At 47.2% G+C, this 26,690-nt stretch overlaps 1 protein-coding gene across 7 annotated transcripts in view; it reads left to right on the top strand.

Moving 5' to 3' along the window:
• The window catches only part of LOC147444240 (Putative thiol-disulfide oxidoreductase DCC), a 114,753-nt gene that overhangs the window by 50,606 nt on the left and 37,457 nt on the right, over positions 1 to 26,690 (top strand). The window lies entirely within an intron of this gene.

The following is a 26,690-nucleotide window of genomic DNA, read 5'->3' as shown; positions in this document are numbered from 1 at the left end:
GGGAAGCTGCTCATAGCTGAAGTGTTTAAGATGGAGGAGAGCTGACTGGTGACTCAATAGTGGTGCTGAGCAGTTCAGCTGGTAGATGTCCTCATATTCATGATGGGTGTACAAATTTGAGAGATCATGTGGGAAGTAAAAGGTGAAGGAGAAGGTATCTGCTGGCCATCGTCCCTAGCAAAGGAATGCATGAATGTCTGCCTACGCCTGTGACATGATGTCTGCCACCGCCTGCAAACCCCGCCATGTCTGCCCACCAAAAACTTTCGGGGCTGTCAGGCAAAACGCTAGGGCTACCTGAGCAAAAATGCTAGGGCTGCTGGTAAGGTGGCCTCCAACTGCTGCCCATTGGGGCACGCAAGGGAGGGCACCCTCCTACTGGGGCTGATTTAGAAAACGCTAGGAATGCTGACCGAAAACGTCAGGCCAACTCCAGCCTGAAGTGATCCCCCCGCTCCCTCCTATACAAGGAAATAACAAACCTGCCCGACCCAGCCCTCCAGTCCATGACCTTATAAGAAAGGGGAAAAATATGAGGAAAGGGGGAGAAAGGGCAATAACTGCCCATAGGGCTCAAGGGAAAAAAGTACCAAGGCTGGGGAAATACTCCCAGCGTGCAGGAGCCTAGATGGCCATGGAAGCAAGCCAAAACTTGAGCTAAACTGGCTACACACATCCCGACAGGAGAAAATCACCTCACACTGGCTGGGCACAACCACAAAACAACCCTCCATCCCTAGCACCTATCCTTGGAAACTGGGACTGGCTGAACGGATCTAGAGAGATGCCAAAGGCCCAAAACTCTAACATATGGATCATGCAGCAACTGGCTACAAGATGACAAGAGGAAAACTTATCCTCACAATTAAGAAACCTGCTTCCAACAATGCTCCTCTTCTTCCTACTCCCACTACTCGTGCATTTGTCTCATTTTAGTGACGTTGCAAGGCTCTTAGGGGATTAGAGATTAAAAACCCTAACCCTTACCAACTGAAAAGAGTTATGTAAAAAAAATGCTGATGTGGACAAACTGTACGGACGGCCATGAATTGCAAAGAAGGCTGACTGGCACTGTATGGAAGTTCGGAGATTTACGGAACTGCTTTTGGGCACCAATTTTGGCCTGAGATCTCTTGGAAGATCGAGCTTTTCATGTCTGATGCTTTTCAAGGCGAGGGGCCTTTAAAAACAGCCTTCGGGACTCACTCTGGCATTCCAGTGTGCGAAAGCAGAAGATGAGTCCCTAGGCAATTGTACGTTTTTGAAGCAATAAAGAACAAAAAACTTCCGGCGACGGAAGGGCTGAAAACTGAAAACGCTGGCTGATCTGTAACTCTTGGAGCTAGCACTAGTTGAGATAGCAAAGGTTGAAATCTACAAAATGTTGGAATCTGCAAAACGTTACGCTCTGCAATTTACGCTATCTTCACTTGTACCAATCGATGGGCTGATGTGAGACTGAGGGGACTAGAGCATGCCACTTTCCACCCACCCGTGCCCTATATAGGCCCTCCCTTGCTAATAATAGGGACCCTCTATACCACATGTCCATTCTGGCCCTTGACATGCTGCCCGGTCTTACCCTAGGCCTGACACTATTTCCCCCTTGGAGAAGCGTTTTCGTCCTCGAAAACAAAAGTGGTTGTATCTTCACAAGAACACTAATGTTTTCCACAGTTGCATCCTTCATGAATCAACCGTTCGTTTGACCGGAACACGGTTTAGTAAGAGGTTCAACGAAACCAAGAAGAACATCTTGATTATCCACATTGTTGTCCCTTTGCAACCGTTTCGTGTAATCAACCCATATCTAACATAGCGTATAAACTCTATTTAGAACTCAGTGAGTCATTGCATCGAGAAGGTGTCGCAAAGAATACCTCTTCTCACTTTCCATGAAAGTAACATGCTGACGTAAGTCATCAGCAAAGCTTGAGTCCTTGACTTGTTATCTTATCGCATCAGTAAACAACCCCACCATAACTAGTGTTCAAGGTTGAGGACGTGACTTAAACATGGAGGGACTAAATGAAACCGGCCCGTGGGGCGGTAGGTTTGGCTTTCACCCGAAATTCTTTACTTTAAACACACACAGAGAGAATGTGTGAAGGAAACCTATGATGGGAATTAACACTTAAGTACACACACGGCTCGGAAGCTAGAATGCTCCGAGCGTACGCCGACCACATGTAGGCCCCAAAATTGGTGCCCCTTTCGGTATTTCTTTATTCTTTAGGAGGGTAAATTACAAAGAAGAGTCCTGGGAATCCTTCACCTATATCAAGCTAGATACCATTTGTTTTGGCCAAATTTCGGCAGCATAACAGCCCCAAAACTTGCACGAAACCAATTCCCCTGCTAGAACTCACTTCCACTGGCATATACCCTCTGATTCCTGCCCAAAAACAGTAAATTCAGCACGCTGTATTTGCTCTGTTTTACAATTATTATCCCGTTTCGGGTTTGCCGCCTAAAAATCTCTCGACTGGTTGCTTAGTTGACTTCACGACAGAGTTGTAAAGTGTTCCCCTAGTCATACCGGAGGTAATGACGCGAACACATTTCACGGCCCAAAATAGCAGTTTCCTAAATTTTAGGAAATGATTCTGTTGGGCTTCCACTGGTCGTCTGACCATCTATCCTCATTGGGACCGCATCCAAAAGTGCAATGTGGCCCAACTGTCAGATACTTTCTGTTGGTAGTCCCACCTTGAATTTATGCCTTTATTGAGTTCACTTCCTAGTATCCACCAACTTGCTAAGTGCGACGGGGGGACGTCCATGATCTTGCTCTGAGCTTAGACATCCTCCTACTATACAAATTCCAGTGCCGACCACTTCCCGTCTGAAGGTGAAACTACCGTTCACATTGGCCATACAATGTCCGACCGTTTGCTACTTCAAAAAGAGGGTCTCAAAAATAAAACAAAAATCATTGGAAAGAAACCAACAACTAAGGTTAGCAGTTGCCACGTCCTCGTGACATAGTTAACAGCTGCCATGTCCTCATGACATACCCCCCTCTTGAAATCGCAAACGTCCTCGATTCAATACCATAAATACACGCCACTGATGATCTTGTGCTATCAACACTCTTTTATCATCGCATGTATCCGCAAGAAAGGTCGTACACATAGATACAAATGACTTAATGAGACCTTCATACTTTTGTCATTTCCATCTATTATACTGAATTCATATGTACATTTGATGTACTAGCTCTATCATTACCCCTCCTTTGCACATGTTGGGTAGGGGCATAAGTAGGTTGTAACCCAAAGGATTCAAGGTAAAGCTGCAATACATTTGGTGACTGTGACAGTTCATGCTCTCAGGTACCAGGATCTCAGCAAGTTCCTCAACTTCTGGTTGATCCTCATCTTGCATATCTTCTGGCACATCACCCACGAAGGGTCTTAGAAGACTCAAGTGAAACGCATTATGAATCTTCCACGCATCAGGAAATTTCAGCGTGTAAGCCACATCATAGATCTCGTCAAGCACTTGAAAAGGCCCATAGTAATGCATACGGAGCTTAGGAAACAGCTGTTCCTTGGCCTTCATCTTTTTTAACCTTGCCTTTTCGAACCTTAACAGAACCCAATCATGGGGTGATAACAGCAATTCACGACGGTGACGATCAGCAGCCTTTTTCTGTTTTGCGTGAGTCTTCTCCAAGGCAACTTTAATTTTCTTATACATTTCATCCATGTTCTCAACATATCGATCTGCCTCAAAGATCTTGTTCTTTGTATGCAAAATGGGAGGAACCTTTTTGCCACCTTCAACAATCTCAATAGGTGCTTTGCCAGTAGACGAATGCACCGTATTATTATACGCATACTCAAACATAGGCAAATACTGTTCCCACTTGTCCTTATTATCTGACACATAGCATTTCAGCAGATCTAAGACAATAGAATTGGTCTCTTCTGACTGTTCATCAGTTTGTGGATGAAACGAAGACGAGAACTTGAGCGTAGTGCCCATGTTCTCAAACAATCCTCTCCAGAACAAACTGGTCATGCGAGGATCACGATCACTGATAATCGATTGTGGCATACGATAGTACTTAAACACATTGTACATGAACAAGCGTGCTATCCGAGCAGATTTTATCTTCTTCCTGACAGGGATAAAATGGGCCTGCTTGCTGAACCTGCAAATAATGGTCCATATACCATCATTCCCTGTTGGTTGGCGTTCTTGAAAGATCAAAGATAATGTCCATAGCAATGCTTTCCCATGGCTTATCTGGAATCGGCAGTGGTTGTAACAACCCTGATGCCTTTTGCCTGTCAAACTTGACCTTTTGGCAAATTATGCATGCTCGCACAAAGGCATCCACATCTCTCCTCAAGGTAGGCCAATAGAAGAATGTCTCTACCGCTTTAAGTGTCGCATCAATACCACGATGCCTTGCATACGGTGGGACATGACTCTCTTTCATGACCTTATGTCGCAATGGCCTAGTGACAAAGTCTGCCATGCATCATCATAAAACCATCTCTGAGGAGGTAGTGCTCATGATGTTGCCCCTCTTGCAACTGTTCAAAGATCCTTGCAAACTCTTCATCAATAGCATACTGTTCCTTCATGTCATCTAACTCATGATGATAAGGAATTGACACAGCTGAAATTTGTGGCTTCCTTGATAAGGCATTAGACACAACATTCTTCTTGCCTTCCACATGCATAATCTGGAAGTGGAACATGGAAAGAATGTTTGCCCATCGCATATGCTTTTCGGATAACTTTGACTGTGTCAAGAAGTATCGCAAGGTTTGATGATCTGTTTGGACAACAAAATCAACACCTAAGAGGTAGTGCTTCTAGCTAGAAAGCGCATGAATCACGGCCAAGAGCTCTTTCTCATAGACTTGCATAGTCCTCTCTGGCCCTTGCAAAATTCGGCTTTCATAAGCTACTACCCGTCCATCTTGCATTAGCATTGCTCCGATGTTACTGCCACATGCGTCACACTGGACCACAAATGACTTCCTGAGATCTGGCAAAACAATTACTGGATCTGAAGTCAACTTTTCCTTTAAGAGACTAAAAGCTGAAATCTCTTTTTGGGTCCTCTAAAAGTGACCTCTTTCTTTTGCAATGCGTGAAGAGGCGATGCTATCTCTGCAAAATTTCTGATAAACCTTCTATATTAGGAACACAATCCCAAGAAGCTTCTGACATCGTGCACAGTCTTCAAGTCTGGCCATGTCTTGATAGCTTCGACCTTTGCGGGATCCATTCTAACACCATCCTTTGAGACTATGTGGCCAAGACAGTGGATCTCTTCCAGGAAGAATTTACTTTTCTTAGGATTGACAAGTAACTTGTGACTGCGTAGCTCTTCGAACACAATGGTCAAGTGATGCCTATGCTCCTCTTCATTCTTTGAATACACTATCATGTCATCGAAGAACGTCCCAACAAACTGTGGATGTGAGCGGAAAATTCGGTCCATCGTTCTATTGAACGTGGCAGGGGGATTTGTTAGCCCAAACGGCATCACTAGAAACTCATAAAGACCAAATGTCGTTCTAAACGCAGTCTTGTGCACATCCTCTGGCCTTATACGAATTTGATGGTACCCACTCTTAAGGTCTATCCTGCTGCAAATTGCAGCATCCTCTAAACGATCGAGAATATCATCAATTTGAGGAATAGGAAACCTATTCTTGATGGTATTCTTATTCAACGCACGGTAATCAATACACATGCGCCATGAGCCATCCTTCTTCTGCACTAGGAGCACTGGGGAGCAAAAGGGTGAAGAACTAGGCTGAATCAGCCCCTTCTCGATGGTCCTCTGGTCTCTCTGGCGGCAATTACAACGGTAATGAATCAGAAAAACAGTCCTCACTAAACTTTTGCAAAAATGTTAGACCTTTCTATATCTAACACAGATAAATTTGACTGATCATTATTTGAGACATCACGTGCGAAAATGAAGTACACAGAAAGATGATTCTTTATTATAGAAGTGATAGCGAAGCAGATACTGAAACCGGCCCGTAGGGCGGTAGGCGTTGGCTTTCACCCGAAATTCTTTACTTTAGACACACACACAGAGCACTTTGCAAAGGAGACCTGTAACGGGAATTAACACTTAATCACACACACGGCTTGGAAGATAGAATGCTCCGAGCAGACACCGACAACCTGTAGGCCCCAAAATTGGCGCCTCTTTCGGTATTTCTTTATTCTTTATCAAAGGGAATAAAACCTATGATCTCCCACAAGCTGCCCCGCACAATCTAGGCTAAGAAACACCTGTTCTGGCCCGATTTCGACAGCATAGCTGTACTAGGACGCTTCACAGTCAGTATCCCCACACAATAGGTGACTTTTCCGACGCATACGGACACTTTGCAAAACCTGGCAAGAATCTGCAGCACGCTGAACTCTCTATTTTCTGCCCCGAAAATGCGCTAGTTCACCCGTACAGTGGTGCCCTTGCGTCCCCGAACCTCCTGGGGGTATTAGGGTCCGTTTAGGGCCGAAACCCTAAACCTGCAAAAATACACAGCAGGCTGTAATTCCCTGTTTTGAGCTCCGTTTCGCGTGCCGGTCGCATCAGTAGCAAGACCTCGAGCTCCCGCACGTGTAGGGCTACTTGCCCTTTGAATCGGACGAGATTTCTGGCGTGAAACCTCTCTGAATTCACCTGTTCCTGCGGGGGATTAGCCGCTAGCTAATCGAGTACCTGTGCAAGAGGCTCTTGCCTCGGCAATCGCGCATGAACCCACATAACTGTACATTGGTCAAATGAAAAGCCCACTAGTGGGGCATAACATACTGCTCGTAGGGGAGAGAGAGGGCAGTGCGTAGCGTGCAGGGCATCACTCCTGGCACCGCACTGTACATAAGAGGGAAAGGAAGCACTCCATAGCTCTTAACCTGTGAGACAGATTGCATAATGAGGCCTCTCCTAGCCAACTCTGTTGTATGCCTTCTCAAAGTCGAGAAGAAGGATCACGAGGTCCTTACCACGGAGTCGTGCCAGGGCAGAAGCCTCCCAAAAAGTAAAGATGTTGTCAAGGATACTGCGTTCCTTGACAAAACCTGTTTGTGTCCCATGTATAAGGCTCTCTAGAAGTGGCTGAATCCTCAAACTTAGAGCCTTGGCAAGAATTTTGTAGGCTGAGTTGAGGATGGTGATGGGGTGCCACTGTCGAATCTCATCCAAGGAGCCACCCTCCTTGGGTATGAGGTAGATCAAGCCCTCACTCATGTTGTCAGGCATCACTCCTGTGTGCAAAATGTACTGAAAAGCACTACAGAGATCTAGGCCAAGCAGGTCCCAGTACTCCAAGAAGAAACTGGGAGTCAACCCATCCTCACCTGGACAGCTACCACAGGGGAGGGCCCTAAGAGCTGTGTGCAGCTCCTCAAGCTGAAGTGGCAGCTAAAGCCTCTGACGCATCTCCTCAGTCACAAGACAAGGAATCTGTGCCCAAACCTGCTCCCTGCATGCATCCTGATGCTCTGACTGGGGCTCTGCAGACAGTAACTCACGGTAAAAGTCAGTAACAACTGCACGCATATCCTCGGGCTCAGAAGCAATTGACCCATCTGGCCTCCTCAACTGACTGACCTTGGCATGCGAGTGCTGAGGTCCCAGCGCCTCAAAGAAAGCTCCAGTCACTCTATCGCCCACCTGGGTCCACTGAGATGCCTGTCGGTGAAAAGCAAACTCATGTCGCCTCTCCTGTGTGCTAGCAAGCTCCTGTCGAGCTTGCTGTAACTGCTCCGCCAACCAAGGACTGTCTGGATGCTGCTCCTGCATCCTCTATAGCAAAGCAACGCCCCGTATGAGACGCTCCTCCTCCTCTCTCGTAGCATCCCGGCGAGCCAGAGACTCCTGAAGAAAAAAGCGGCTAATCTGGGCTAGGCCTGAGGCCACTCTGTCAGCAGGAGACTCCTGCCTGTCCAAGCTCTCTGTCCAAAGAGCCTCTACCCGCTCTCTGAGTGCTGAGTCAAACAAGACTCTCTCTGGGATGCGAAGCATCGTGCTCCCACTCCTCTGCCTGTCTGCTACTGTGAGGATCACTGGTGCATGGTACGAGAAGGAGGTCCCTGGCAGAATGCCCACTGTCCCTCCCAAGTCACTGAAGTGGTCACTAGTGTAGAAGCGATCTATCCGCGATAGATTCACTCCTGCCACTTTGCGGTCCGATCGAGAGAAGGCAAGGCTGTATGGGGGCCTCACAAAACCAGAGTGCTGCCAAACATCCGAAACCCTCAGAGTCGTACAAAACCTCTCCCAAGCTGCCAGCTTAACTCCATGCACTGTAGCATGGCTGCCACCAATCTTGACAGAAGGGTCCTCCAACATGTTGAAGTCCCCTCCTATGCACCAGTGTTCTGCCTACGGTAGAGACTCAACTATCTGAGACCAAAACTCTGCACGGGCACTCGCCACATTGGGCGCATAGATGTTCAAGAAACCCACTAGGCCACCCTGAACCTGCATAGTAATCCACTGAGCCCTACCTGGCACAATAATCCCTCTGCCCACAATGGCCTGTTGCAAAGAGTCCGCAATAGTCATACATACCCCACCCTGGATGCCTCCAGGTCCAAAAGCAGCTAACCAAAAAGTATCATATCGTCCACGCAAGAGCTGACCACAACGTCTAATGCGGCTCTCACACAGATGGTGCTCCTGAAGCATAAGGAGATCAATCTCTCCTCCCACAAGGCAACGCTGAAGCTCCTGACGCAGTCGGCCCCGCTGACGCTGAAACTGGGGCCCACCTAGTCCCTGCACGTTCCATGAGACGATCCTCATGGGGAGCGAGAGAGAACAGATGCTCTGCCCACAGCAGCTAGACGGGCTATCTTCGAGGCTGGCTTGGATGGGGAGTAATCCGCATCCGAGCGTCCTCTAGATAGGCGTGATTGCATCGAGTGCCTGGCCCAAGCCCAAGCAGAGCGGGCCGTACGTAAATCCACCTCCTCTGTCCAGGAGTCCTCATGAATGTATACATAGCATGGCAAGCACTGTGTATCGACAAAGAAGTAAACCACAATGTGTTTACATCCTGCTGAATCTGGAGATGTCACTGCAAACTTGGCCAATGTCCACAAAGTTTGGAGCATGTCTATAACTCCTAGTTCTCCCATGTGGTGAGAGAACTCTAGGACCTGAGTGTGCAACCATCCCAACACTGAGTCGAGCGTCCACTCTGTCTGGTCTCTGCCGCAGAGGGGAAAGGAGAAGCCAACTGCTGAGTCCAAGGCCTCTGTCCCCCTAGCGGCAAGGAACAGAACATGGACCCTGAAGCAGGATGCCTCATTGTCTGCTGAGGGGTCGTCGAGAAAGCGAGTGAAGCCGTAGTCGTAGAAGTCCCATCGGCGCCGGATGTCAATGCTTGTCAGATCACGAGGGATAGCTGCAAGGGAAGATGTCTGTACCTGCAGAGGGGGTCGCAAGAAAGGCTATCCCTCTCTTGCTAAGCGACTCGTGGCAAAGGCGGTGCCAAGAGATCTCCTAGCCGTCGGAGAAGGCCCTGCCCCCTGGGTCGACTGTGTAACTGAAGCAGGAGGAGGGGGGGAGGAGGAGCTAGGGGGAGTGGTGGAGAAGAGGGGCGAGAGGGAGTGGCAGAGGTAGAGGGGAGCAGGAGGCGGGGGGGAGGATGAGGAAGAAGGGGGGAACTCTGGGGGGGAGGGGCTGTCGAATGTGAAGCTAGGGAGGGGGCTGGAGCAGGGACCTCATCCTGCTCAAGAGGACCAAACCGGTTCCCCGTGGGAACCAACTGCTGCTGAGTAGGCGCCTAAGGACCACTTTGAGTGCCAGGCTCATGTTGTGGCCCCCGGCGTCGTCTACCACGGGCCTGTTGCCATCCCTCCTCCGCTGGAGCCCCAAGCTCAGAGGGTGGCTCTGCATCTGTGCGCTGTGTCTCTGTCTGTGTCTGCTGGCCAGCCCTCGCAGGCTGGGGCTGAGGCTGTGGTGTAGGTCGAGGCCTCCTCCGTGGAGAGGCCTTCGCTAGATGGCCCATCTGTCGACAAATGAAGCACTAGTTTGGGAGGCCCGAATACTCCACACTTTGTCTAAACCAACCCCCACTCGCCCGAGGCAAAAGAATAACCTTCAGGAGCGTGTGAGTGTCTCTGACCAAAACGCGAACTGAGGGAATGCCAGTCGCCTTGGCAGCTACTGAGGCTGCCGTACGGGGTGTCTCCAGGGCAGGCCTAATGGCTGAGCCGATCCTGGGCAAAAGTGGTAGGTACTCCCTCCGCAAACCTAGAAAGCAAACAGAGATGGGGATGTCTGCCTCCTCTACGAGAACATCCGAAGCAGGGTCGAAAGTTGAAACCATGTCTCCACTGTCGAAAGTGGGCACGTGCTGCTCGGATGGTCAGTGGACTCATGGCGATGACCTTGGACGCCATCGCGGAGGTCTCAAACTCGATCTGGTAGTAGCCTCGTCCGAGTATCTGCAGGTCCAGGATCTTGTCCACCTCTGCGAGAAGGTGGGCCTGGAGAAGGTCACGCAGCTCTCCTCTGCTAGGTCGGGTGCCGAGAATCTTGGAGATGACAGAAGTCACCTGCAATCGCTCTACCTCTGCGGCAAGGCTCGCTTGCTCTGTCGGCGAAAGAGCAAGTTGAATGGTGGGCTCAGCGGGGTCGGGCGAGGGGGCTTCGGGCGAGTCCCTCTGAGGCGGAGCTGGAGCCTCCATCTGTGTCTACTGCTGTGGCGAAACGAACGAGCGGGGAAGGAGACTGCAGACGAGCGCCGAGCACTTGCCCAAAAAGAACAGTGCTACCCGAGCCAATGTGCAGGAAGGGGGGGGGGGGTGTGGAGCAACCGGATAAAGTGCGGGAGCGCAAGCGGGATGGGGGAGGGGGGGGGGGGGAGTAAGGCAGCGCGCAGGCAGGCAGCGGATAGCCCGCGGGGCAGCGCGAAACCAGGAGGGGGGGGGGCAGGGGGCGGCTGTGAGGCAGCGCTCAGGAGCGGCAGAGGATGGGGGTAGCGCGCAGGGCTAGGCGGGGGTGGAGGCAGCGGAGGGGCAGCGGGGGGGGGGGGGGGGGGGAAGGCAATGGCGCAGCGAGGGGGGGGGGAGCAGCAATAGCGAGCTCGACAATTTCTAATTTTGCTGATCATGATAGTTGATGAGAAGACAACCATATCTTGTCATTGCTCTCACCATGTAAACCATCTGCTCACTCTTGTTATGCTCTCTAAGGTTAGATGTCTTCACCATTTTTTAATGAGATGCATCTTTTGAGATACATGCTCAATGATCCTACATGTTCTTCATTTTTTCACACATGTCAATGTGGAGGTATCCACTTCTTAGTATATTTGTGTAAACTTTGCTCCCAATGAAATAGACATGACTGTTTACGTCCCTCTATAATATTATCCGGTCCGCCATTGAAGACTGTTCAAATAGCATTCCAGTTTGCATCAGTCTCATCATACATAAAACCTACAAAATCAGATACACCATATCTATACCTTTTCATTGTTGATTTAAGGTTCTCCAAAAAAATAACTTGAGTCTTCGTATCCTATATATATATATGTATGTGTATGTGTGCATATAAACAGTATATATACAAAAAAAATTTATTTTGTTCTTCAACTCAATCAAGAGTGGTCAGTGTTCTTGAGTCCCACACCCAATTCTTTCAAGATAAAAGCTGAAACATAAAGCAAGAGGTTTAAACTAATACATCAAAAAAAAGAAAGGCTTAGTGTATATAATTAAAGTAAGTGTCTTACAACATTAGGTGTAGGCATCAAACTGAAAAAGTACAATTTATTGATTGCTAATGCATAATTTTTTAAGTAGATTAGTTAAAGGTAATTATCGCCTCAATCCTTCACACCATTTGACTCAGAGATATCCACCAAATTGATAGTACGTTTATACACGAGCAGATTGTGAATCTCAACCTGCAAACTGACTCTCCGAGTGCGATCAATGTAGCCCCATGTCTCGCAGTTTGCAAGAGCACTTTTCATTGTCTCATAGCCTTGCTCGAGTTTCGGTTCTCCAGTGTTGCGAACACGGTTTAGATGGTTGAACATCTTGATGGCTTTGTTTGTGTCTTGCTCGCTTTGCGTGAATATCTTTTTATCCTCAAGCGGTGCGTGGGGGAGAAGTTTATGAAGATCTTCGTGGATTTTTTCAATGACCTTATTCTTGATAGTTTCATACGCTATAGACATTGTGATTAGAGGAGGGGGGAGAAAGAAATCTCTCTTAGCAGGCACAATAGAGTCATGTGTGCTGCATAATGCTTGACTCCATATCGTATATATAGGCTGAAGCAGCTAGTGCTATGAGTGGTACAGGGTCTCAGAAAGCATCTGCAATTGTCATCCACTGAATGCTCTAGTCGAGCGTGCAAGAAAATATGCTCGATAATATGCACTATAAATATTGTGATCCTATCATTGCATAAATGAGCTTTGGAATTCGTTCTTGATAGTTAATGTGAACGTGTACATCCTTGTCTACATTCACCGGATAGTGTCAAGTATTCCATCACCAATGCTTTTGCAATATCCCAAGTAATCCTCACAAATGCACAAAGGACCATCCTTGACTCATTTTTTCATTCTCTCTCTTCGGACCTTTATTCTTTGTAGATGATTGATACACGTGGTTCCTGTCCCTCCCTGTCCTTGTCATTTTCTCTCCTTTTTTCATTTGTGTTGTATCCGTGACTTGTTTTGTCCTTGTGCATGTTTGCGTGTGTTTCTCTAAATAATGTTGTGCATTTGTGCATGTGTGGGATCAACAGGATTGTGTGTATGTCATAAATAGTATATAAAAACACTCACAATTATATTCTCTCCCTGAGTTATTATCCTCAGAGTCACACCGCTATCGTATCTCTATTCCACAAATATTTTTTTTTCTCTATTACTTAATCTCTTTTCGCTCTCCTTCAACTTATTTCACCTACCTTAACACCACCACAGAGAGCGTACAGATGAGAGAGCTCCATGTCTATATAAACTCGAAAGAGCATCACCTTTAGTTAAAAAACACAAATTGATTAACTCGCAAATAAAATTAATCCCAGTTTGTACTCAGATGTGATTTATGTTTCACATTCTATCATGGTTCAAACGTTTCAGCAAGGCTTGCAAATGATTATAGTAGAAAGTATTTAGTTTTATACTCCTCTATCATGTGTGCTATAAGCATTATATTCGTCATACATATTGGCAAGTACGATCATGGATATGTAAGTTAGGTCTGTTTTTGCTAAATGTATGCACACTAGGAATGTTTCTTGTTTGTACCTAGATGTGATTTATGTTTCACATTCTATCATGGTTCAAATGTTTGAGCAAGGGTTGCAAATGATTATAGTAGAAAGTATTTAGTTTCTTAACTATTTATACTCCTCTATCATGTGTGCTATGATCATTATATTCACCATACGTATTGGCAAGTATGATCATGGATATGTAGGTTCGGTCTGTTTTTGCTAAATGTATACACACTAGGTGTTATGGGTTCTAGTGATTAGCAACGGCTGATTTGGAGTGACATGTACATTCATGACATAGATCTAACAATCACCAATAGAGGTCATGGCTCGGTTTGGGTGCCTGTGGATCTTTCAAGTTAACCAAAATGGTTATTTATAACATTGTTGATTCCTCAGCCATGTTATAAGGCATTGTGATCCCTGTTTACAAGTAATTTTGGAAGACTGTTTCTAAACGGTGGGGAAACACAGCTCAGTACTGGTATTTATCCAAGGAGGATAGATAGATCACAAGTGTAATCTTGTGCTAAAGCATATGTGAAGCGCATACGTTAGCATCAAGCAATCCAATTAGGAAACATGTATCACTCTAGTTGGAGTTTTCTTACCATAAGGTAAAGCATGTTTGCGACTAGGTTTAGTTCCTTCATGTTTAATTCAGTTTCTCAACCTTAAATACTAGTTATAATGGGGTTGTTTACTGATGCGATAAGATAACAAGTCAAGGACTTAAGCTTTGCTGATGAATTACGTAAGCATGTTACTTTCATGGAAAGTGAGAAGAGATATTCTTTGCGACACCTCGTTGCGATAAGTCATTTAATATACTTAAGTGAGTTCTAAATAGAGTTTATACGCTATGTTAGATCTGGGCCGGCTACACAAAATGGTTGCAAAGGGACAACAATGTGGAAAATCAAGATGTTATTCATGATTTCATTGATTCTCCTAGTGAACCGTATTCCGGTCAAACAAACAGCTAAACCATGAAGAATGCCACTGTGGAAAACATTAGTGTTCTTATAAAGATACAACCACTTTTGTTTTCGAAGACGAAAATGCTTCTCCAAGGGGGGAGTAATGTCAGACTTAGGGTAAGAGCGGACAGGCTAAGGGCCAGGACGGACATGTGGTACAGGGGGTCCCTATTATTAACAACTATATAGGGCATGGTCGGATGGAAAATGGCATGCTTCAATCCCCAGAGTCTTACCAATGTGAGACTGAGGAGACTAGAGCATGCCACTTTCCACTCGGCCGTACTCTATATAGGCCCTGCCTTGCTAATAATAGGGACCCCCTGTACCGCATGTCCGTCCTGGTTCTTGGCCTGCTGTCCCGTCTTACCCTAGGCTTGACAGCTGATGGGTTCCCTTTATAGGCAAGAGCTAAGCTGATCAATTGGCTCCATAGCCCCAATGTCCTCAATCAAGGAGGATGTGCCTCTAATGTGCAATACTTGGTAAATGATTCTTCTCTATGCAGTTCAGTGACAAGGCGGCCGTGGCCAAGGTCTTGGCTAAAAGCCCGTTAGTACTTAACAAGTGACCGGTATGCGTGCTTCCTTGGGATCCTTCCTTTGAATCCCTCAATGCATTCCAAGACATGTGTCCATTGTGGGTGGAATTTGTAAGTCTCCCAAGGCTTATGAATCAACTAAGGTCTGGGTAGGACAAAACCTTCGTCAAATTCTTAAAAATTTTGATTGACACAGGGACTGGCTTGTTGGATTCCTCTAACTTAAAACTACATGTACGTCATGCTAGATACACACCATAGTGTAATAACATCTGGCAAAACATGTGTACAAACCATTTATGCAAGAGGATTCCAAATTGGATACAGGTTTTGTAGGATTAACAAACTATGGATTTATTGCTTTTACAAAGTGTGAGGACTTAAAGTGAGGTGAACGACAACATGTAAATAGTGTACAAAGAGGTTTGAAGATGAATGGTTTTCTAGAAGATAGTGAATACATTGCATTAAACTCCAAAGCTTCCAATTTAAAAGTATCTGTCCCAAAAGCTTTTTAAATTAAAGCATCCAATCCCAAAAGCTTGCGTAAAATCAGCCAGCGGATTTTTCAGGAAATCCGTACGTAGTGCCATGTCAGCAGTTCTTCGTTTTGCGTTGCAAAATCTAGAAATCTGTACAGTGACCACGTCAGCCTGCCAGCGTAATGTGCGGGGGTCCGTACTGCTGCCACGTGTCAGTGTGTGTCCGGGGTTTGTTGCCATGTCACCCATTTGTGACAGCGTGTGCCCTGCGCGTTGCCCTTGCCCTGCCGCCCGCTAGCTCCCTCTCACCCTCGCAGGCCGCCAGCTGCATGCCTGTGCACTGCCCTCTCCCACTCGCCCTCATAGCCCGCCAGCACCGCCCCCAGCTCGCCTCCTCATCTCCTGCCTCTTACTTTCTTCGGGCAGGAGGATTGTCGCCTTTCGACCTCGCCTCATTATCCAGTCTCGCATTCACTCCTCTTTTGTTTCGCTGTCGTAGCAGCAGACACAAATAGAGGATTCTGCTCCGCCACAGAGAAACTCGACGGAAGCCCCCTTGCCTGACCCCGCGGAACCCACCATCCGACGTGCTCGTTCCTCGACAGAGCAAGCGAGCCTAGAGAAAGAGGTGGCGCACCTTCAGGCCACTTTTGTTATCTGCAAGGTTATCGGCACCAGACCTAGCACAGGGAAGGTGCATGATCTCCTCTAGGCCCACCTTTTAGTAGAGGTGGGCAAGATCATCGACGTTCAGCTTCTCAGGCGGGGCTACTACCAGATAGAGTTTGAGTCTTCCGAGATGGCGTCCAAGGTCATTGCGATGAGCCCCTTGGTCATCCGAGTAGCTAGAGCTCATTTTCGATAGTGGCGCCATGTTTTTGATCCGGCTACCGATGTTCTTGTTGAGGAGGTAGACCTTCCCATCTCAATCTGCTTCCCTGGCTTGAGGAGAGAGTACCTCCCACTCCTTTCCAGGATTGGTTCAGAGATTGGGATTGTCATGGATACACCTCGCACGATAGCTTCTGTAGCTGCCACGTCAGCTGGCATACTTACAGTACGCGTTCTGGTTCGTGACACCCACACCCTCCCGAAGGTCGTTCTACTACCTTAGGTGAGTGGTGGTTGGCTTCGCTAGAATGTGGAGTATTTGGGCCTCCAGAAGCAGTGCTTCATTTGTGGACAGATGGGACTTCTAACAAAGGCATGTCGGAGGAGGCCCATACATTCGGCACAGACCCAGACCCAGCCTTCGAAGGCTGGCCAAACATAGTAGACACAGATAGGGAGCTCATGTAGGTTCCTCCTCTGGTGCCTAGGTAGAGGAGGGATGGCAGCAGGTCCGTGGTCGTCGTTGCCAAGGACGACCGCGCGAGTTCAACCCCCCTGGTGGTTGTCCTACACTAGGCCCCTGCAGCAGTGGGTTCCCACAGGGAACCGTTTCGACCCCTTACAGTAGGACGAGGCCACAGATACCCCTTCCACTTCTGCTTCGCCACTGACAGTCCCTCCTCCCCCCGTACCACCCACCGCCCCCCTCTTCCCGCCTCCATCTCCTCCACCTCCCCCCATTCCCCCTGCTTCCCCCCCCCCCCCCCCCCCCCCCCCCCCCCCCCCCACCCATTCCACCCAGTAGCCACCCTGCTTCCTCATCCTCTCCCGCTCCTGCCTCACAACCGGCTCAGGAGGCAGGACCTTCATCATCGGCTCGAAGGTCTCTTGGCAGTGCTTCTGCCATGAGCCGCTTGGCGAGAGTGGACCCCCCTTCTGGTGCAGATGCCACCCTTTGCCGCAGTCTCTCAAGGATTGATGAGTTTCGACATCCGTCGCCAGTAGGATTTTCTTTGCCTACGACTTCACACAATTCCTCGACAACTCTTCATGAGACTTTGAGGCGGCTTGCTTCAGAGTACTGTTTCTTGTAGCTGGAGAGATAGAGGCTCTGGACACAACGATTAGTTTCTCTTTCCCTCTGTGTGGCAGGGACCGATCTAAGTGGAATCTGGACTTAGTGATGGACTGGCTTCAGGCTCAGGCTGTTGAGTTCTCTCATCACACGGGAGACTTGGAGGTTACAGATTTCGTACAGACTCTATGGCCGTTGGCCAAGTTCTTAGTGACACCTCTGGACACAGCAAGATGTAGACACTGTGGTATATTTTTTTGCTGACACGTAGAGCCCACCATGCTATGTATATATACATGAGGACTCCTAGATAGAGGAGGTTGCCCGACGGACGGCACACTCTTCTTGGTCCTGGGTTAGTTAGCCTCTACAGTCACGTCTATCTCGGGTCGCTCGGATGTGGATTACTCCCCATCCAAGTCGACCTCGAAGATAGCGAGGTTGGCGGCTGTTGTAGCATCGGTTTTCTTTCACTGACTCCATGGGATTGTCTCATGGAATGTGCAGGGATTAGGTGGGCCCCAATTTCAACGCCAGCGGGGTCGGTTGCATCAGGAGCTTTAGCGATGCCTTGTGGGTGGTGTGATTGATAATCTTTTGCTTCAAGAGCATCATCTTTGTGAGAGACGCATTAGACGATGTGGTCAGATTTTGCGTGGTCGCTATGAGACATTTTGGCCAGCTGCATTTGGACCTGGTGGTATCCAGGGAGGGGTATGTATGACTATTGCGGACTCATGGCAGCAGGCCATTGTGGGTAGAGGTTTTATTGTGCTAGGCAAGGCTCAGTGGATTACTATGCAGCTTCAGGGTTGCCTCATGGGATTTCTAAACATATATGCGTTCAATGTGGCAAATGCACGAGCAGAGTTTCGGCCTCATATTATTGTAGAGTCTGTCGCATGCAGAGCAATGATGTGTTTGGGGAGACTTCAACATGTTGGAGAACCCCTCAGACAAGATTGGAGGTAGCCATGCTACTGTGCAGGGGGCTGAGTTGGCAGCTTGGGAGCGTCCATGTATGACCTTGAGGGTTTTTGATGTTTGACAGCATTCGAGCTTTGTGAGGCCCACAACCAGCTTGTCTTTCTCTCGTTCTGTTCGCAGAGTAGGAGGAGTGAATCTATCTCGGATAGATGGCTTCTACGCCAGTGACCACATTTGTGACGTGGGTGGATCTGTTTGCATTCTGGCAGACTGCTTTTTCCGACCATTCTCACTGTGACAGAGAGACAGAGGAGGGGGAGTACGATGTTGCTCATCCCTAAGAGGATCTTGTTGGATTGAGAGCTTAAAGAGCGGGTGGTGGTACTTTCGACAAAGAGTTTGGACACGCAGGACACCCTTGCTAGTAGAGTGGCCTCTGGACTCGCTGAGCTCAGTCGCTTCTTCCTCCAGGAGTCTGCAGCTTGCTTGGCTGCAGCTAGGGAGTAGGAGAAGCGTCTCTGATAGGGCATTGTATCCTTGTAGCGGATACAAGAGCACCACCTAGACAGTCCTTGGTTGGAGGAGCAGATGTAAGCTGGCTCGACAGGACCTGACAGGCTCGAAAGGAGTTGACTAGCATTGAGAAGCGGCGTCACGAGTTTGCCTTCCATTGGCAAGCATCTCAGTGGACCGAGGTGGGTAACAGAGTTACTAGGGAGTTCTTTGAGCCGATGGGGTCTCGCCATGCACACACCAGTGTCAGCCAGTTGAAGAGACCTGACGGGTCAGATGCTTCAAAGCCTGAGGATATGCGTGCAGTTGCTATTGACTTTTACCGTGATTTGGTGTCAGTTGAGCCTCAGTCAGAGCGTCAGGATGCATGCAGAGAGCAAGTTTGGGCACAGATGCCTCGCCTTGGTACTGAGGAGATGCGTCAGAGGCTAGAGCTTCGCCTCTAGCTAGAGGAACTCCATGAGGCCCTCAAAGCACTCCCTCGAGGTAGCTTTCCAGGGGAGGATGGTTTGACTCCAAGCTTCTACTTGGTTCAGATCTTTGTAGCGCATATTAATACATCTTGCACAGTGGAGAGATGCCTGGCAACATGAGTGAGGGCTTGATCTACCTTATTTTCAAGGAGGGAGGCTCCTTGGATGAGATTCGACAGTGGTGACCCATCACCATTCTCAACTCAGCCTACAAAATTCTAGCGAAGGCTCTGAGCTTGAGGATTCAGCTACTACTTGAGAGCATTTACATGGGACCCAGACAGGTTTTCTCAAGGAGCGGAGTATCCTTGACAACAATTTCACCTTTTGAGAGGCGTCTGGCCTCGCGCGTCTCCGAGGAGAGGATCTTGTGATACATCTTCGCAATTTTGAGAAGGCTTACGATAGAGTTGATTGGGACTTCTTGGAGGGTACTCTACACAAGATGGGTTTCTGAGATGCTTGGATCAGAGGTGTGTCAACTCTCTATTGGTGTGCGCACAACTTGGTGCTCTTGGCAGGGGGAATGCTTCATGCTCACGCGTTCGGTCAGACAGGGTTGCCCTCTAGCCCCCTTCTTGTTTTCTGTTCTATGTTGAGGCGATGAGCAGATTTTTGACCTCACAGTAAGTTGGCTTGTGTGGTTTAGAGCTCCCTATTAGGGGAGACGAGCTACTTGACGCTGAGTCTGCTGACAATTGAGCCTTGTGGTGTGAGCATGCTCTTGAGGTGTTTTGTTGTGCATCAGGAGCACTAATCAATTGGAGGAAGACAACGGCTTTCTAGGTTGACAGTGCTCCTATGCCTGATTGGTCGCCAACTGAGGGCTTCGGGTGGATTCCCCTAGGGACTCCAGTACGTTATCTAGGTTGTCAGGTTGGCTTGGACGTGTTCCCTGAGTAGACTGCTCCCCTCTTCCTGTCCATAAGGAGAAAACTGCTTCACTAGAGTTCGGCACGACTCTCTTTGGCAGACAAAGTTGTAGTGGCCAACCAGGTGCTGCTGGCTAGTGTCACAAACTGATGACGTGTCAAGCCATTGAAGAACGGAGCCAACCTTCAGATCCCGGCCAAGAGGCCAAAACCCTACGAAGAAGCAACAGAAGAAGAAGAAGTTTTACAGACTTACAAAGTCTTGACGAGTGGCCTATTTTTAAAGAAGAATTCCCACCAAATTACGAGACCCCGTCCGATGCGGCTCAAGTGACATAAAGGCATTAAAAATAAAGCAGAATACACTCAGAAGACTTTGCACAACAAAATATGATGACGTTGTTGTGCTGCTCCGCTTCCATGATGGACAAAAGGGCCAGGGGATGCAAGTTTAGCTTCTTTGAAGTCTATATGTATATTGAACAGTGGCCAAGGCTTGATAAGAGGCAAGGTTCGATGTTAGCTTTAAGGGGCCATAACCAATGTTTTTAATGCTAAAAGTGGGTATGTCTGAGGTGAGTAAAAGTCAAAGTTTATGGAGTAAAATTGCAGTGCTCAAGGTGCTCTACGGGCTTGTCTTTACGGCTCGTCAATTGGAGCTACGGTAAAGAAGTTATGCCAATTTGAAGTTGGGATTGATTGCAGATGTGTACCGGATTGGGAAACTGTAGATGAAAGGTCAGGGCTGAAGTGAATGCATGGGCTTGAAATGTCCATCTTGTGGAGCGCGTCGGTCTTTTAAGTTTCCCTGGGGACCAGTTCCTTACCAGTTTGGTCGCCTCGGTGAGTGTGTCAACTGGGAGTTTTTGGCTTTCAGCCAGGTTCTGGAATGCGGTGCACGTAATAGGGCAATAAGCCGTCAAGGAGCATCTTGTCCGGAATGTCATCTCTTCAGTGCACTCCATATGCTCGGTTGTACATGTGCTCAGTACAGTGGTGGTCAAGATGTATGCCAAATGAGTTGTGGTTGGCGATGCTTTGGTTGGTATGTAATCAAATGTGGTGCCATTACGAAAGCACATAAAGTTCTTCACGAGCTTTTAATTCAAAGGGTCATCTCTTGGAGCACACTCGATGTAGGATCTGCCTATTACGACTGCGACAAGGAAGTTACGGGTCGTTTTAACCGAATGCAAAGGGAAGGCCTTTCGCCAAATGCAATCACTTATACTTGCATCTTGAAGGTAAGTGGCACTATCCAAGAAATTGAAGTGGACGGGAATATTCACGATGATATTTTAGTCAAGGGACTGTTGCAAATAAATGCGGAGCGAGGCAAACCCGGTGGCCTCTACACCAAGGTACTACTTCGATGCCTCACGGTGAGGGGGTATTGAAGGGGCACCACTTAGCGTTTTATGTGGCTAGGACGCGACCAAGAGCTAGTAGAGTTGACTCTCTATTGTTGAGAATGACATCTTTATGGGAGAGAATCACCTTGAGCATATGGAAGGAGTTGTGCTCACACACACCTTCAATCAACCTTAATGGAGAGAGAGAGAGAGAGAGAGAGAGAGAGAGAGAAATGGAGAGAGAGGAAGAGAGCCACCAACAAGGATCCAAGGAATGAATTATTGGAGTGAGGTTTGAAGGGGTGTCTATTTCCAAAACCTCTCTTGGCTACTGTACGAATGGTTGCAATTATGCATGCGGAGCAAATATACGTATGACAGTGTGACGGAGAGAGGAAGGAGAAGGGAGAAAGAAAAGAGAAGAGAAAGTGGGGAATAAATGTGCTTGATAATGGATGTGGGAGAAGGATGAAACACGTATAGCTAGAATTGCCTTGATCAAGCCTTAACAAAACTTGCTACACGCACCCACGCCAATGTAAATGCATTCATCACAACAAAATAAAAACTTGAGCATTAATCATTCATTAAGGGGAAATCAAATGGAAAACCTTCACACCTCCACCAAGGGAGTGATTACACACCCAAAGCATCCACACAAATCAAGCATGCTAGCTACAATCATGGGAATGTAAACACTATCACCCTGCCAAATCGATGGTAGCCTAGAGATGCACAAAGAGCCTAATTTGGGCACTCTACAATGAAGAGGGGCTCAAGTGTGTTTGGGTTTAGATGGGGGACTCTTATATAGCCTCTCCCACCCCATTACAATTAGTGAAAAATTACAATAAAGGGCTTGAATTAGGGGACAAATTGGGATGCCCTGGGAGCCGCCACCTTTACCTTCTTGATGCCTTCACCTTGCTACTTGAGAGGTTGATTCTTGGTCATTATTTGTAGCAATTCACCTTCTTTTTTGGAGGTTGTGAAATGACTAGCACCTATCTCACAAATTGTGGTGAAAAGGGGAGAGGAATGGGCCATACTTAGAGGGATAGATACATGTGTGTGAGGATGAATAAGAATTGGGTGGAGAGGGGTGAAGCTATGGAGTTGTTTTAAGGTTTTTTGTGGCTGATTTTGATGGAATTAGGTAGAGATTATAATAGAGAATAGAAATCCATTATGGATCCTCAATATGTGTAGGATTTTAGTGATAGTGTGTGTAATTAACTAGTGCATACACACATTAGTAAGAGGAGGAAGATGAAGTGTAGCCATGGAAGCTTGAGAGCGCTAATTAGGAGTGGAAAACGATAGAATTTTGAATAATGTTAAGTGTGTGTGTGTGAGCAAGAAGGTGGCTAGGGTGAAAGACTAAGTGATGAATATGAAAAAAAAAAGACTTTTTCCACCACAAATGGCCCTAATATGGGGCCCCACTTGCTTTGCCCGAATTTTGTTAATAGAGGACAAGGGGAGGGCGTGGAGGGGGGTCTAGGGTGACCTTTGGAGGGTGGGGGAATCATTTCTCGCAAGAAAATGGAGAAAAATAAAGAAAATTGGCTTTGGCATTTCCCTCTTTTCCTTATGAGCCAAAAATGAGGTGACCACCATGCATGATGCTCCTTTTGGACTTCTTCATTATGCATCATATGTGTGATGACACCTCAAGAGGCCCCATGGGCCATGATGTCACTAAGGCATCTTATTTGTAAGACTAGTAGATATTATGTACACATGGCAATTACATAATAGAAAATACCTAGGTAGTGGATCCCACCACTTGGCCCTTCAAGTTTCACTTATACCATAGGTGAAACCAACTCCAAATTCCCTTTTTTCATGGGTTTCAACTTTGTTTAGAGCTCCTTCCCATATAAGGCTCATCCGTGTGCCAAAACCATGCCGAAATCCCTTGCCAAAAATGGACATTTTCCTAGTAATAGATCCACTGTCAAAACTTATTTTATTTTTATTTCTTGAGTTTGTACAAGGTTTAGCTAAACCTTAAGTGCCAAAAAAACTCTTATAGTGAGCAAGGTTCACTCTTGTTGCTTTATTACTATACACTTCTTGCTGTGATCATTCTACTCGCTGTTGTAATCCTTAGGGGTGCAAGCTTAGGTGGTCGCATCTGGGAAACACTTTTACCTTACTAATTATGATCATTACCAAGATGACTTTGTGGCAACACCCAACATTGTTATACATGCACTAGAGCCTTCTTGGTCGAGAGGAGTTTCTTCCTTTTGGTTGCTGGCAATGCCAAAATTGTGGTTTTAAGAGGGGTCATAAAAAATACACATCAATGTACACATACTTGTCAAAATGTTAATCACCTCCATAAGCCCATGGAAAATAAAGAGCCCCTCCTACACCCCATTCTCTTCTTAATGACTATGATGAGAACCACTATAATTTGCATCATCTGAGATGGGTGCATTCTCCTCCAAAACCTGAGGGACAAGGGTAGGAAAAGAAGGTTCATCAAGGGACAAAACAAAATCTAGGTCTCCAAGTATCGGCAAATAAGAGGTCGTTGTGGAAGTGTTAGGAGCGGAAGCCCTCTCTCAAGTCAAATACTCGTCGAAGACAACATCACGGCTGAGTACAACATCCTTCTTCTCTAGATTATAAAGTCGATATCCCTTGGAAACAATGTTGTAGCCGACAAAACTTGGGCTCAAACTTCCCTCTCTGCTCCTTTGGTACATGGACATATGCATCGTTTCCAAAACTGAATATGGGAGATGTTGGGCTTCTTACCAAAATAAGCTTTGAACCAAGTCTTGCCTGGAACTGAAGAGGTTGCAGATCGGTTAATGGTATGAACTGCCATCGCAACTGCATCCGTCCATAAAGACTTTGGCAAGTCTCGATGCTCAAGCATGGTCCGTGTCATTTCTACCATTGTCCTATTCTTCCATTGCACAACTCGATTCTCTGAAGGTGATCCGGTATTCGCAAGCTCTTGCTTGATGTCATGGTCCGCACAGAAGTGAATGAATGATTTGGAAATAAACTCCCCACCTTTGTCCAATCGGAATATACCTAGATGAATCCAGGATAAGCCTAGATTCACCCTTAAAGGTAAAGACCCATGGTAGTCACCTACAAGACAATGTAACCATCAACTCAATCATGCATAGTATTAACTAAATACCACGACATCCCCACTAACGTCGTCAGTGCCCAATAGTGGGTGTACAACTAGGTACTAACATATGCTCCCAAACACAACACACCCCACACAAGCACACACACATGAGCATACATCAACACAAAGTTCAGCGTACTGGGTTTCTGTCATGACTCCGGAGATCAAGGGCAGATTCAACCATAATGAAACCTAGCACTAAAAGAAGCATTAAATCGAAAAAATTAGCACAAAAATGAGGTAGTTGATAGGGCATACGCACCACAAAAGATAGAAAGTATTAGCACAATATCAACTGGTCGTAACTCAGACGAAAACTTCACAATGTGAAGTCTGCATGTCCGCTATACGACTAAAAAATATACCTAGATCAATCCAGGATAAGCCCAGATTCACCCTTAAAGGAAAGTGCAAGGTATAGACCCATGGTAGTCACCCACAAGACAATACAACCATCAGCTCCATCATGCATAGTATTGACTAAATACCACGACATCCCCACTAACGTCGTCAATGCCCAATAGTGGGTGTAGAACTAGGCAATAACATATGCTCCCAAACACAACACACCCCACACGCACACACACACATGAGCATACATCAACACAAAGTTCAGCGTACTGAGTTTCTGTTATGACTCCGGAGATCAAGGGTAGACTCAACCATAATGAAGCCTAGCACTAATAGAAGCATTAAATCGAAAAAATTAGCACAAAAATGAGGTAGTTGATAGGGAATACGCACCACAAAAGATAGAAAGAATTAGCACAATATCAATTGGTCGTAACTCAGACGAAAACTTCACAATGTGAAGTCTGCATGTCCGCTATACGACTAAAAAGTATACCTAGATCGAATAGTCTTCAACACTTGATTGCTTCCCTTCTCCACAAGAGAACGCCAATTCTTGAAGAGGCCAAATGCCTCATACTTGTGCTATAGAAAGTATGCCCAAGTCAAGCGGTTGAAATCATCCACCAACAACATAACATAGAGAGCCTTGTCGAGGGAAGGGGTCTCCATAGGTCCACAAAGGTCGGTGGGAACCAACTCCAAAACGGCAATGGCTCGGTATGTAGCAAGCCTTTGAAAAGATTTTCGGTGTTTTTTTTTTCGAGAAAAAGATCCTTCCGTAGTTAATATAACTGCCCATAGGGCTACAAACCACCTCTACTAGAGCGGGCTACATCAAAAACAAGGAGAGACTCTCCCACTGAGTAAACTAAATATGTACAATGGAGGCTAAATCACAAAATGGGAGGAGAGAAGCCACATAGGTGGCCGGTAGTGCCATTTGGGTGCACCGTGGATCATGGTGAAGAAAGGCCCTTGGCGCCAGAGTTGCTAGAAAGTCTCTCTGCGCTCCCGCATGCGATCGGAGCTGCCTTGGAGTCTCTCAAATTGACCCCTAGGAGTGTGAATCAGCTCCAGCCAAAAGTCACGAACAGTCTCTGTTGATGGGACACGGCGAGCCTCAAAGATATGGAAGCAGCAAGCCCGCCAAATGAACTAGAGTGTCATGCCACAGATGAGCTCTCAACACACCTCTTTCTCACTGCACCACTCCTGGGGGGTAAGCTCTGTGGCAAAATGTAGTGTAGGTCGACCCCCCTGGATTACTATCATCCTACTCGGGAGGCTAGCTCAAAATGGAATGTAGGGCCTGTGAGAGTGGACTAGGCTACAGCACCCCAAGTGTACTGTCGAGCTGTGGAAAGAGTTGGCATCAGCCGAAGAAAACCTGTTGTGCCATGGGGGAGTCCCACAGACAGTGACACTAACTCTCCAAAGGATGGCCACAAGCTGCACAGGCTGCCGAAAAGCCATTGTGTACTAGCCAGCTCCCAACTGTTGTAGCTATGTGTGCAACTAGCCACTAAAACATAGTATATCGGCTGCCTGGAGTCCCACAACCACTCCCAAAAACCTGACAAGAACTCAATTGTGAGACCCTCCTCTTGCCAATGATGTGCTGTAGCAGGACGAGCCTCTCTCCATGCTACCAGTATGTGGCGCCCCAGCAAAACTGTGTACTGGAAAAAGGGGATCCAAGGGTGATCGGCTGAAGAGAAGGGGTCTCGAGAACCACTCTCTAGGGTCCCATTTTACTCGTGCTAGAGGGTAGCTCTCCCAAGCCCACAGCCGCCAGTGGTCTGTCTCAAGATCTATTGGGTCAAGATTTATGACACAAGTCCTCCCACAAATGCCCACTACTCGTATCCTCTGAAAACAACACTC

The sequence above is a fragment of the Adiantum capillus-veneris genome, chromosome 13 (assembly GCF_014529385.1).
Source record: "Adiantum capillus-veneris isolate H3 chromosome 13, ASM1452938v2, whole genome shotgun sequence".
NCBI classification, from domain to species: Eukaryota; Viridiplantae; Streptophyta; class Polypodiopsida; order Polypodiales; family Pteridaceae; genus Adiantum; species Adiantum capillus-veneris.
The sequence above is the reverse complement of the archived record's forward strand: the minus strand, read 5'-3'. Positions and strand labels throughout refer to the sequence as shown.